This window comes from Lutra lutra, chromosome 5, assembly GCF_902655055.1.
Source record: "Lutra lutra chromosome 5, mLutLut1.2, whole genome shotgun sequence".
NCBI lineage: Eukaryota > Metazoa > Chordata > Mammalia > Carnivora > Mustelidae > Lutra > Lutra lutra.
The window spans coordinates 104,042,276-104,054,012 of record NC_062282.1 but is presented as its reverse complement, the minus strand read 5'-3'; positions in this window follow the sequence as shown (position 1 = coordinate 104,054,012).

Below are 11,737 nucleotides of genomic sequence, written 5' to 3'. Positions count from 1 at the left end.
CCGCAGAAAGCCTGAAGGGGAAAGATACCCAAAGGTCTTGAAACCTGGGAACCATGTTCTTTTCCCCATCTTGGGACTGTTTAGATGTCTGAATTTCAGAGACAGTATAAAGAAATCTTAGAGGATTAACACAGACAAATAAATGGCTTGAGACCAGCTTCCTTGGCCTCAAACATGCCAGGCCATCTTCAAGTCTCCTTCCCTCACTGTCCCTCAGTGTTCCTCAGGCAACACTCATCCCACATGCCATGGGCCCATTTGCCTTTTCTGTCAACCTAGCTGTGGCCTTGGCCTGCTCCCAGGATTGAGCCCATCACTCAGCTTGGAGACTCTTGTTTATTCTATTTTGGAGGTCTGGCTTTGGTAGCATCACCATAGAGATGGCCTTCTCCAACCCGCCCCTTCACACTTCATCAAGGAAGTAGAAATCAAAATCACAATGAGATAGCACCTCATATTTGTTGGAATGGTTAAAATAAAAAATACAAGAAACAACAAGTGGAGAGAATATGAAGAAAAAGGAACCCTCATGCACTATTGGTGGGAATGTAATCTGGCATAGCCACTGTGGAAAACAGCATGGAAGTTCTTTAAAAATTTAAAAATAGAAATATCACTTGATCCAATAATTCTACTATTGGGTATTTACCTAAAGAAAATGAAAACATTAACTTGAAAAGATATATGCACCCCCTATTTGTTGAAGTATTAAATGTAACAGCCAAGACATGGAAGCAACCAAAGTGTCCACCAACAGGTGAACAGATAAGGAAATGTGGTATAAATACACAACGGAATATTGCATAGCCATAAAAAAAGAATGAGATGATGCCATTTGAGGCGACATGGGTAGACTTAGAGGGTATTATGCTATGTGAAATAAGTCAGCCTGAGAAGGACAAATACCATATGATTCCATCAATCAATCAGTCAATCAAGCCATCAATCAACAAACGAAAAACAGATTCAGAACTGTAAAATATAGAGAATAAACTGATGGTTGCCGGGGGTGGGGGGGGCAGGGTTGGGTGAAGTGGGTAAAGGGGATTCCAGTTATGGAATGAGTAAGTCATGAGAATAAAAAGCATAGCATAAGGAATGCAATCAATGATATTGTAATAGTGATTTAATAGGACAGATGGTAGCTATACTTGTGGTGAGCAAAGCATAATATATAAACTTGCCAAATCACTAAATTGTATACCTGAAACTAATGTAACGTTTGGCTACTAAAAAAAAAAAAAAAAAGAGTAAGTAAAGTATAAAATCTAGAACTTATCGGGGAAAACTAAGAAGACTGAACAGGAGGACAAAGAGAACCCAGGTAGCCATTCTCTATGAGCAAAAGTATAAAAATGGATGAAAGCAATGGGAGAGTAATTTGGATGAAACAGAAGAAAAGTTTCTGGAAAATAAGTAGGTCTATATCCGCAGACAAAAGATAAATTATTTCATGGACTGATTTAGTCATTCAAACAACTAACTTAATATTTCAAAGCCATTTGTTCAACCAATTTCACTGGTTATTTTGAAATACATTCTTAGTAAACCCAGAGTCCCTAGGCATCCTGGTTGGAAACTATCCTCATATTCACCTCCATTCTCTGCACATGTCTTTTTTTCTCTCCATATTTTTTGAGACTTTAATGTCGATGTTGATACAATTCCTGATCAATGCTTTTAAGGTCTTAAACTACTGTTGGGTGGTGTTAAGACATTGTTTTTGTTAGGCAGGATTAAGACATTTTTTCTTTCACAAACCCGGAGAGCAAACTGTCACTTGTGTCAAGTCTGAGGGTCAAGGTGGCCACACAATATAGATTCATATTCAATTCATGAACATGGGTCAAGGGGCAGGATTTCAAATTGTGCTCAGGCTGAAGAGGCTCACCGAGACAATTGCTAAGTGTGCAGAGGGGACTTTGTAGTCACCCACATGGTTGGTGACATGATTGCAACAGCCAAGTGTAAGCTTCTGCAATATTTTAAACACTGAGGTATCATGAAAAGCAGGGGATTACATAATCCCAAATCTCTTTCTATTCTAGGGTCAATCCCAAGACCTCCTTAAGTACTCCCTGCTTGTAGTAGTAAACTTTTTCTTTTGTTAATTACTTCAGTAGAGAACACCACTGATTCATGCTTCTGAAGACCTTCCTTTTCCCTTTCCTGACTGATACGTTGAAAAGTTGGGAAATGGTACATACGATTGAGTTCTTTAAGAAATAAAGATGACATGGGGTGCCTGGGTGGCTCAGTCGGTCAAGCATCTGCCTTCAGCTCAGGTCATGATCTCAGGGTCCTGGGATTGAGCCGCATGTTGGACTCCCCCCGCCTCCTTGCCTCTCCCCCTGCTAGTTCTCTCTCTCTTTCTAATAAATAACTAAAATCTTTTTAAAAAGAGATAAAAATGACTGAATAAAACTCATTGTTAGGCAACAACAACAACAACAAAAAACTAATTTTCAGTTGCATTCAGGATGACTTGCTATTTGAATGACTCTGGCTGTTTTTAATGAAACCATTTTTAATAGATAAGATTTGTTTTTCAGATGTTTTTGAGATCAGGAAGGAAGAAACTAAACAAATACACTTAGGGAACTAGTAAAAACCAACCCTTGAATGAAATCCTCATGTGTCAGTAATTTCCATTCCAAATCCATTATCTTCTTTTGTTCTACTTAAGATGACCAACAGTGATATGTGGAATTTAAGAAACAAAATAGAGAATCAGAGGGGAAGAGAGGAAAAAAATAAAACAAGACAAAATCAGAGAGGGAGATAAACCATAAGAGACTCTTAATCATAGGCAACAAACTGAGGGTTGCTTTGAGAGGAGTGGGATGGGAGGGATGGGGTAACTGGGGGATGGACATGAAGGAGAGTACATGATGTAATGAGCATTGGGTCTTACATGCAACTGATGAATCACTGACCTCTACCTCTGAAACCAATAATACATTATATGTTAATTGAATTTAAATTAAAAAAAAAAGATGACCAGCAGTGAGTAAAGATTAGGAATTTGGGGGGCTGCAAGGGACTAACACCAGGTTTGAACTTAAACAAAAAGGGGAACCATCAGGACACAGACATCTTGCACACTGCATGGGCAGAACACTGGAGACAAGGATTTGAATGCCTACTTTCCAGTCTCCCTGCCTCAGGCTGCCTTCCCCTCCTACGTGCAGTGTCTGTGGCAGGAAAGTGGCCACCAACCATTCCTAAGCTTTACATGTTACCATTTGACAAATAAAAAAATACCCTGAATCAATGTTCCTACAACTTTGTAGGAAAAGGCTCAGAGCCCAGGGGATAAGATCCTGTCATAACATGACTGCTCTCATGACAGCCGTGTGGACAGAGAAAGGAGAAGCAGTTTTCAGAAGGGATGCTGACTTCACAAAATAATAGGGATCTTCAAAAGACTGAAAAACAAAACAAAACAAAAAAACCATGATTTAGGGGCACCTGGGTGGCTCAGTGGGTTAAGCCGCTGCCTTCGGCTCAGGTCATGATCCCAGGTCCTGGGTTCGAGCCCCGCATCGGGCTCTCTGCTCAGCAGGGAGCCTGCTTCCTCCTCTCTCTCTGCCTGCCTCTCTGCCTGCTTGTGATTTCTCTCTGTCAAATAAATAAATAAAATCTTTTAAAAAATTAAAAAAAAAAACAAAAAAAAACCATGATTTAATGACCTCTTTGATCATATGTCTTCTCACCTGTAATATGATGATCTACAATGAGTATTATTTTAGAAATTCAATATTATATGTCCCACACAAAGGAATGCTGCCAAGCAGTGAAGATAGGAGAAAATGAGAAATTAAATGATTGGCCCAGATTATCACCATGAGTCAGAAACAAAGTCTAGACGCAAAAGATCTCTCTATCACCAGCCAGGTAATTGATCCTCCTTCAAAGGCAAGAGCCCTGGAACTTAACCCCCCAAATTTTATTTTGGGTTTTAAAAATGACTATGCTAGCAGCAAAGAGTGAGATGGCACAGCGCAAAGCAAGATACTGGCAGACCAATAAGTACAAAGGAGACTGGGGGTTGTTGGCGTTTGCACGTTGGCTTCCTCGACTTTGGAGTGACACTGTTATCTCAACCTCCTTCAGGCTTACTCCGAAATATGCCATGACTAACATCTAGCCGATAGATCATAATGAAATGCAATTTAATAATCCCTCACTGCCTGCATCAAAGGGAAAAGTACAGCCGGGTCCAGAACCGTTGGTGTGTTTGTCATTAGGTGGCAGTGACGCGCACAGGCACGTCGCCTCAGCCTCTTCTCTGACGGAAGAGAAACGAAGTGGAAAGAGTCTCATTTCTTGGTGCCTTAAAATAAACCTAAAGGAGAAACGTCTGCCTGTTATGTGGAGTGACAGGAGGTGTTCTAAATAAGGAAATCAGTAGGGATAGCTGCAAGCTAGGCACCAGAGAGATGTGTGTGGTGCCCTCTGAGCACACTTTTGTGAGACCCCTGCCAGTGGCCAGCTTGCTTCCCCCCTCTGTCAGCCTTTCCTTTTCCCCTCTTCCTCCCTTCCTCCCCTCCTCCCTTCCCTCTCTCTCTCTTTCCCTCCTTCTTTCCTTCTTCCTTCCCTCCCCTTCCCTCCTTCTTCCCACCCTCTGTTCCTTCCACAAACTATGAGCAACAGACTGAGCTGCTCTACATTCATAATATTTTATATACAACCTGACAACCCTTGATCATATTTTATTCTAACTTTTAATATAACTGTCTTTGACTCTAAATGTAAACTCCTGGAAGTCTGGCCCTATGGCTCCTCCCTCTCTGTCCTCAGCACACACACACCTGGAATTCACGGATGGTACCTAAGAGCAAATTGAGGGGAGGGGCTTCTGCTCTTCCTACCAAGTTATAAATTAAAGAACTGTCCCCACTACAATATGGGCTGACCACATCCAAAGATATGGCCGCAGCCACGTAATGAGAGTCAAAAGGTAAAGCCCAGGGAAAGGGAAGAGAGGAGGGTTGTAGCCAGTCCCAGAGTTGACTCTCAAGGACTGCAGCTGGCTATGTAGTGTGGTAGTGAGAAAGGTAGAGGGGAGCTGGAGGGACAGGGTTGGGACTTAGGTGGGGCACAAAGACTCAGTCATCATGACAAATAATTTTACAGTGTAATACAAAATAAAATGAAAATTAAAGCCATGATGAATATCAAAGCTTTAGATAAAGACACTCTTGGTGTCTTTATCTTTATCTAATATCACCTAGTGATATTTCCTTTTGCCTCAGATTCCATTCTGGCCACACACAGCACTGTGGAGACAACAATTCACAGGAGTGATCAAGAACCGTAGGGGTTTCATTCTGGTTCCCATGTGTGTCAGCTATGGAGTGGAAACAAAAGGGCTTTAGATTCAGTGTCCCAAGTCCCAGATCATACTGAGAATTTGGACAAGTTGTTCACTTCATCTCTAAGATGAGGAGGTGGGTATAACAGCCAGGATCATAGCAAGGAACAGATGGCACTCTCAAATGGGTAATTTGCGGGGAGGAGTTTAATAAAAGGACTATAAAAAGGTGGGGGGTGGAGGGCAGGGCATCCACAAGGGAGGGGACAGTATTTCAGGGCTGAGAGGAGCTGTCGCCCAGCCTTGGAGGCCACAGGTAGATGAGAGTGGAAAGAAGGGGTCAGGGGAAGATGTCTAGCCTCAGAGGTCGGGGGGTTCCTAAGGTCCTATGATGGCTTTAAAATTTGTCTGAAATCCTCTGATGCTCCTGATACAATGTGATTTAAAAAAAAAAAAAAAAAGCCCTTTACCTCTGTGAGCTTTGTCTCATAAACCCATAACCCAGTCTAATCATGAGTAAAACATCAGACAAATTCCAGTAGACAGGCATCCTACAATACACCTGACCTGTATTCCTCATAACTGACAAGGTCATCAAAAACAAGGAAAGTCTGAGAAACCATCATAGACAATAGGACCCTAAGGAGAGATGACAACTAAGTGTAATCGCTTAAAAAATTAGCTCTTAATTCTGTTCATACCTGGTTATGACTTGGTTTTTCCTCAGCCTCCTTCACTCTGGCTTCCAGCTCTACCAGGCCACAGAAACTTCCCTCACTTAGGGCATTCCCAATTTTATATCAGCTGATCGCCTCCATTATTCCCTGCCCTCTTTGCATTTTTCAACACTTTCCTGTTTTCTTTTTTTGGAACTCTTATTCCTTGGATTTTAGGTAAAGTTGATTTTCTAAAAAAGTCAGACAAATACTAACTCTGAAAACACCAAAAAATGATTTAAATGCTAATTTCATATTACTATATACACACTCACACACACAATTTTGTGGCACAAAATTCAACAGCTGATTTTGTCTTTGCATCTTAAACATTGGAAGGGCAGAATCAAAGAAAAACTAAAAAGTTTTTTCCTTACAAAATCGTTTCTCTCTCTCAATTTGAAATATATGATTGTGAAGAACAAATCATTTGTAATTGGGGGATATGAGAATTTGCACTTAAAGTTATTGGCTATGCTTTAGGGAGGCAACAGGATGTGGAAGACAAAGCTACAAATCCTGAGATTTCAGATTTAGGTTTAGAATACTTTTTGGGGGGCCACTGGGTGGGTATGTCAGCTAAGTGTCTGACTCTTGATTTTGGCTCAGGTCATGAGCTCAGGGTCATGAGACCGAGGTTGAGTAAGTCAGGCTCCATGCTCAGCAGGAAGTCTACTTCTCTCCCTCTGCCTCTTCCCCTGGCTGGGGTGTGCTCTCTCTCTCTGAAATTAAATAAATAAACCTTTAAAAAAATTGAATACTTTTTTGTGTGATGGGCAAAGGGATGAAGGCACATTCAGTCAGCTTAAAGGCATGAGGTGCTGGTACAACAGGCTATCTGTATGGAAAACATACAACTTGATCTCTACCTTACACCATATACAAAAATTAATTTGAGAGGAACCATAGACATTGACATAAAAGCTAAAACTACAAAGCATACAGAAGAAAAGATAGGAGAATATCTTTGCAATCCTGGGAGAGGCAAATATTTCTTAGGTTACAGAAACACAAACCATAAGGGAAAAACCTGATAAATTGAACTTTATCAAAATTAAACATCCCTGCTCATCAAAAGACACCATTAAGAAAATGAAAAGACATGCCACAGAATGGGAGAAAATACTATGAATTCATATATCTGACAAACCAATCATATAAAGAACACAATTCTGGGCACCTGGGTGGCTCAGTGGGTTAAGCCACTGCCTTTGGCTCAGGTCATGATCTCAGGGTCCTGGGATCGAGTCCCGCATCGGGCTCTCTGCTCAGCAGAGAACCTGCTTCCTCCTCTCTCTCTCTCTCTCTCTCTGCCTGCCTCTCTGCCTACTTGTGATCTCTCTCTGTGAAATAAATAAATAAAATCTTTAAAAAAAAAAAAAAAGAACACAATTCTATTTTTGAAACGGGCAAATGCCGGAGTGACTGAGTGGCTCAGTCAGTTATGCATCTGACTTCGGCTCAAGTCATGATCTCAGGGGTCCTAGGATAGAGCCCCACATGAGGCTCCCTTCTCAGTGGGGAGTCTGCTTGTCCCTCCCCTTCTGCCCCCTCCCCAACTAGTGTGTGTGTGTGTGTGTGTGTGTGTGCATTCTCTCCCTTTCTTACTCAAACAAAATCAGTAAAAAAATAAAATAAATAAAATGGACAAATGCCCCAAAGAGCCACCTCATAAAGGAAGGTGTATACACTGCCAGCAAGGGCCTGGGAAGGTGCTCACCACCACTACTCAGCAGGAAATGCCAAATAAAACCACAATGAAACACCACTTCACATCCACTGAAGAGCTGAATTAAAACAAAAAAAAACCTCTGATGACAGGTGAGATTTGGGGAGAGTCGAGGCCCTGGAGCATGGAAGCTCCACGTCCTTTCCCCATAGCTTGCCCTATGCATCTCTTCCGGCTTTGAGTTACATCCTTTCATCATAAACCAGTAATCTAAAATTCACCATTCACGAAATGCAGTGTGAAGATATCAAAGCTCATATGCAAAGAAACTAATCCAAAAGTCTTAGAACCAGTGTCTCAGGGCTCTAGCCAGGCCATTAAGTATTATGGCCTAAAGTAGAGGCAGAGCAGTGTGCCCCCACCCATGTCATTGTGCCAAATATGCAAACATCTGGAAGACTACAGCCGCACCAGTGTCAGAAAAATGAAAAAAGAAGACCTGGGCTATGTCACATTTCCCAGGTATTCTTCAAGTCCTACAGCTAGGTAAATACAAGGATGACATAAAGACCTACTCATTTCTAACTTAAAAACATTAACTTAAAAAAAAAAAACTGACAGAAAAATGTAAAGGCAAACGAATTGGAGTGTACTTATGTAATGGAAAAGTACTCAGCGATAAAAAGAAAGAACTACTGATCCATGTATCAACATGGATGAATCCCAAAAAGTTACACTGAGAGGGGAAAAGAAGTCTGACAAAGAGAGTACATGCTTCATGTTCGCAATGTTCTGGAGTTTAGACTTGGCAAAAACACTTTTTAGTGATAGAAATCAGAACAGTGTTTGCCTCTGGGGTTGGTGACTGACTGGGCACAAGGAAACTTCTTGGGAGGAAGAAAATGTTCTAGATCTTGACTGGGTTGGTGGTCCCATGGTATATATGTTTGTCAAAACTCACAGAATTGTACAGTTAAGATCTGTGTGTTTTATCATACATCGATCATACCTCCATTAAAAATACTGGGGGATCAAAATCATGGTGAAAAAACTGTGTGATACCTTCTAAAAGCTTCATGAGAGATGCCAACACTTTTGTTCCCTGAGGAAGGCTATTGAGGAGTAACTAAGCTCTAAGGTAAAAGTAAAAGAAATTAGAAAAAGGAAGAAGGGATGAGAGAGCAGAGGATACAGAACAGGAATGAAAAGGAGACCGGGAGAAAGAGAAAGGGAAGAAAGAGGTCTTGGGGTGCCTCTCATAGTCCTATCCCTGTGCTATCTTCTGAGATGGCACCAACATTTTTTGAATTGTAAAATATGTAGGGCATAGAGAACGAGTGTATTAAGTGCACATAAATAGTTTAAATGAGAATAATTTTGAGATGTATTACCATCCATATTCCTACCACTGGGCTTAAGAAACAGAACACTACTGGGGTCTATTCAAGTTGGAACCCCCTTATTCTCTGGGGGTTATAGGGACCAAGTGTTTATCCCTTACTGTCCTATGGTTGTGGGTCACCTAGATACGTATCCCCAAGTGTTATACGGTTGAAGTCTAAAGCCTTCAGGAACAGGTGTAAATTTAGTCTGTAAGGAAGCCTTTTCTAATCTCTTACCTAGAAGGGTGAAGTCTGAGTGCTGGTGTTCTAGAGCCAAACGGAAAGATCTAGATGGGTGCACAAGATCACTCATCTCTTCTGCTTTTGGTCTGGTGCTAGAATTTCAAGTATCTGGTGTCTGTAGTACAGAGACCCTCTGCAGAGAATGAACCTTCAAACTTCTGGGGGGCACAGCAGGGGGATGGATAACACGCTCGAGGGCTGAGAAATGAGGAGAAACTGCATCTTGAGATCTACCAGGCTTTCAGCAGTGTTTACTTTGATGCCTTCCCCTCCTCCCCACGCCCTCCAGCATGCCCCTCATGATCAATTTCAGCAGCCATCCCTTTGAGTGGGTTGGTCTGTAGCCTCCCCCAATGCTTCCCTGGAGACTAGGCTTTCTCTAGCCTCAAATCAGCTTTTCTTCTCATATCTGCTTCCTGGCTTCTGAAATGTTGTTGCTGTTGTCTTTTACAGCTGGCTTTCCATCCCCTCCATCCCACTCTCCCTCTCTCTCTTCTTCCTCATTTCCACTTTCAATCTTTCTCTCTCTGCCCCCTCCCACTCCCACAGTGTGTATGTGTGAACCCATTATAAGATATTTAACGGAGTTTTGGGAGAGAGTGAAATTGGATGCTGAGTTCAATCTGCCATCCTTTACAATTACAAGAAATATTCATTCTTTTTCTCTAAAATGTTCCCAGTAAAAAAAAAAAATACAGGCAAATAAAAATCCTTAATCCTACCATGTAGATATAACCATGATTAATATTTTGGTATTTATACTTCCAAGAGACAGAGACATAATTTTCCTTACAAAATTGAGATTATAGTACATATACTATTTTGCAGTAATTTATGTAAATTTATGATTTCTACATGTCATATATCACAAACCTGTTTTTATGTTATACATATACTTTTCCCATATCACTTAAATGGTATAGCATTCTACTGGCATGACATTTTATTGAACCAGTCATCTACTGGTGAACATTTCTATTGTTTCTAATAATTAACTGTTGTAATCAAATAAATGTATAATTTAAAATTCCTTATTTTGGTTCTCTAGATTTAAAACTATAGTCTTAAACAGATCCTCACCATGGATTCTTTTTTTTTTTTTTTTAAGATTTTATTTATGTATTTGACAGAGAAAGAGCACAAGCAGGGGGAGCAGCAGGCAGAGAGAGAGGGAGAAGCAGACTCCCCATCGAGCAGGAAGCCTGATGCAGGGCTTGATCCCAGGACCCTGGAAACATAACCTGAGCCAAAGGTAAATGTTTGAGGCACCCCCCTCACCATGGATTCGTAAAGGTGATATCTCTTTGAGTCTGGGATCAAGAATAAACCAACAGCAGGGAGAAGGTAAGACCATTTATAGTATTGGGGGAGAAATAAATCAGTTACTTTTCCTAAAGTCATGAACACTTGGAATTGGATGCCTCCCCCCGTATTCACTCATTCCCTTCTTTTCCATTCAGAAGAGCTTGAAAGGAAAAGCGGAAAAGCAGGAGGCACACTGACAAAGGGGTTGTTTTATTTATGAGGCTGAATGGTGGATTTTAGATTGCCACATACGGCACCTCTTAGCAAAACATGTCTGTCTGCGAAGACCTCTGGGTATTCTGAGAGTGAGAAGGGTCGAATTAATCTCAATGATGTGTCAAATTAGTGATCATATTAATTCCATATTGTCACCTGTTCTTTGGCAGGTTTGATAAACCACATGTTAAATTGATTATGCAAATTATCATAAGTAAATTAAAACATCTGCTCCACATATCATCAGATTTCAAGGTGAAAGTCTTCCTGAAGGTGAGTTTTCCGTCCCATACTAAATGTGGCATGTCCCCTGGTTACACTGTGCCTTGGTTTGCCGGCATCTCAACTCTGCACTGGTATTTTCCCTTTTTGATGCCACACGTCTGATGCTGTATTTTCACAGCTATGAACAATAAGCTAGTTTGTTTTTCATACATAATGTAAGTTGACATGCTCCATGAAAATGAGAGTGAAAAATACAGCATAACTATAAAAGATTTACCTTTTTAGTTCATAAAAGGGTAAGTCATGGGGCCAGAAAGGAGATACAGGGTGGACACAATAGAAAGCATCCTGGGAGAGCCCACCTGCACACACAGGCTCTAAGAATTCCTGGAACCTTTTTCCTCACTTCTTCCTGTTAATGAGACCACCCAGCCCCGAGTGTGTTACCGGACACCCGTTTTCTCAGCTACCATCACTTCGCAGCTGCACTTTCAATAAAGAAACATGAAGTAATACTCAAACTTTAGTTTTCCATAAGAATCTACTCAGGGGGCATCTGGATGGCTCAGTCATTAAGCATCTGCCTTCGGCTCTGGTGGTGATCCTGGTGTCCTGGGATCGAGTCCCGAATCAGTCTCCCTGCTCAGTGGAGAGCCTGCTCTGC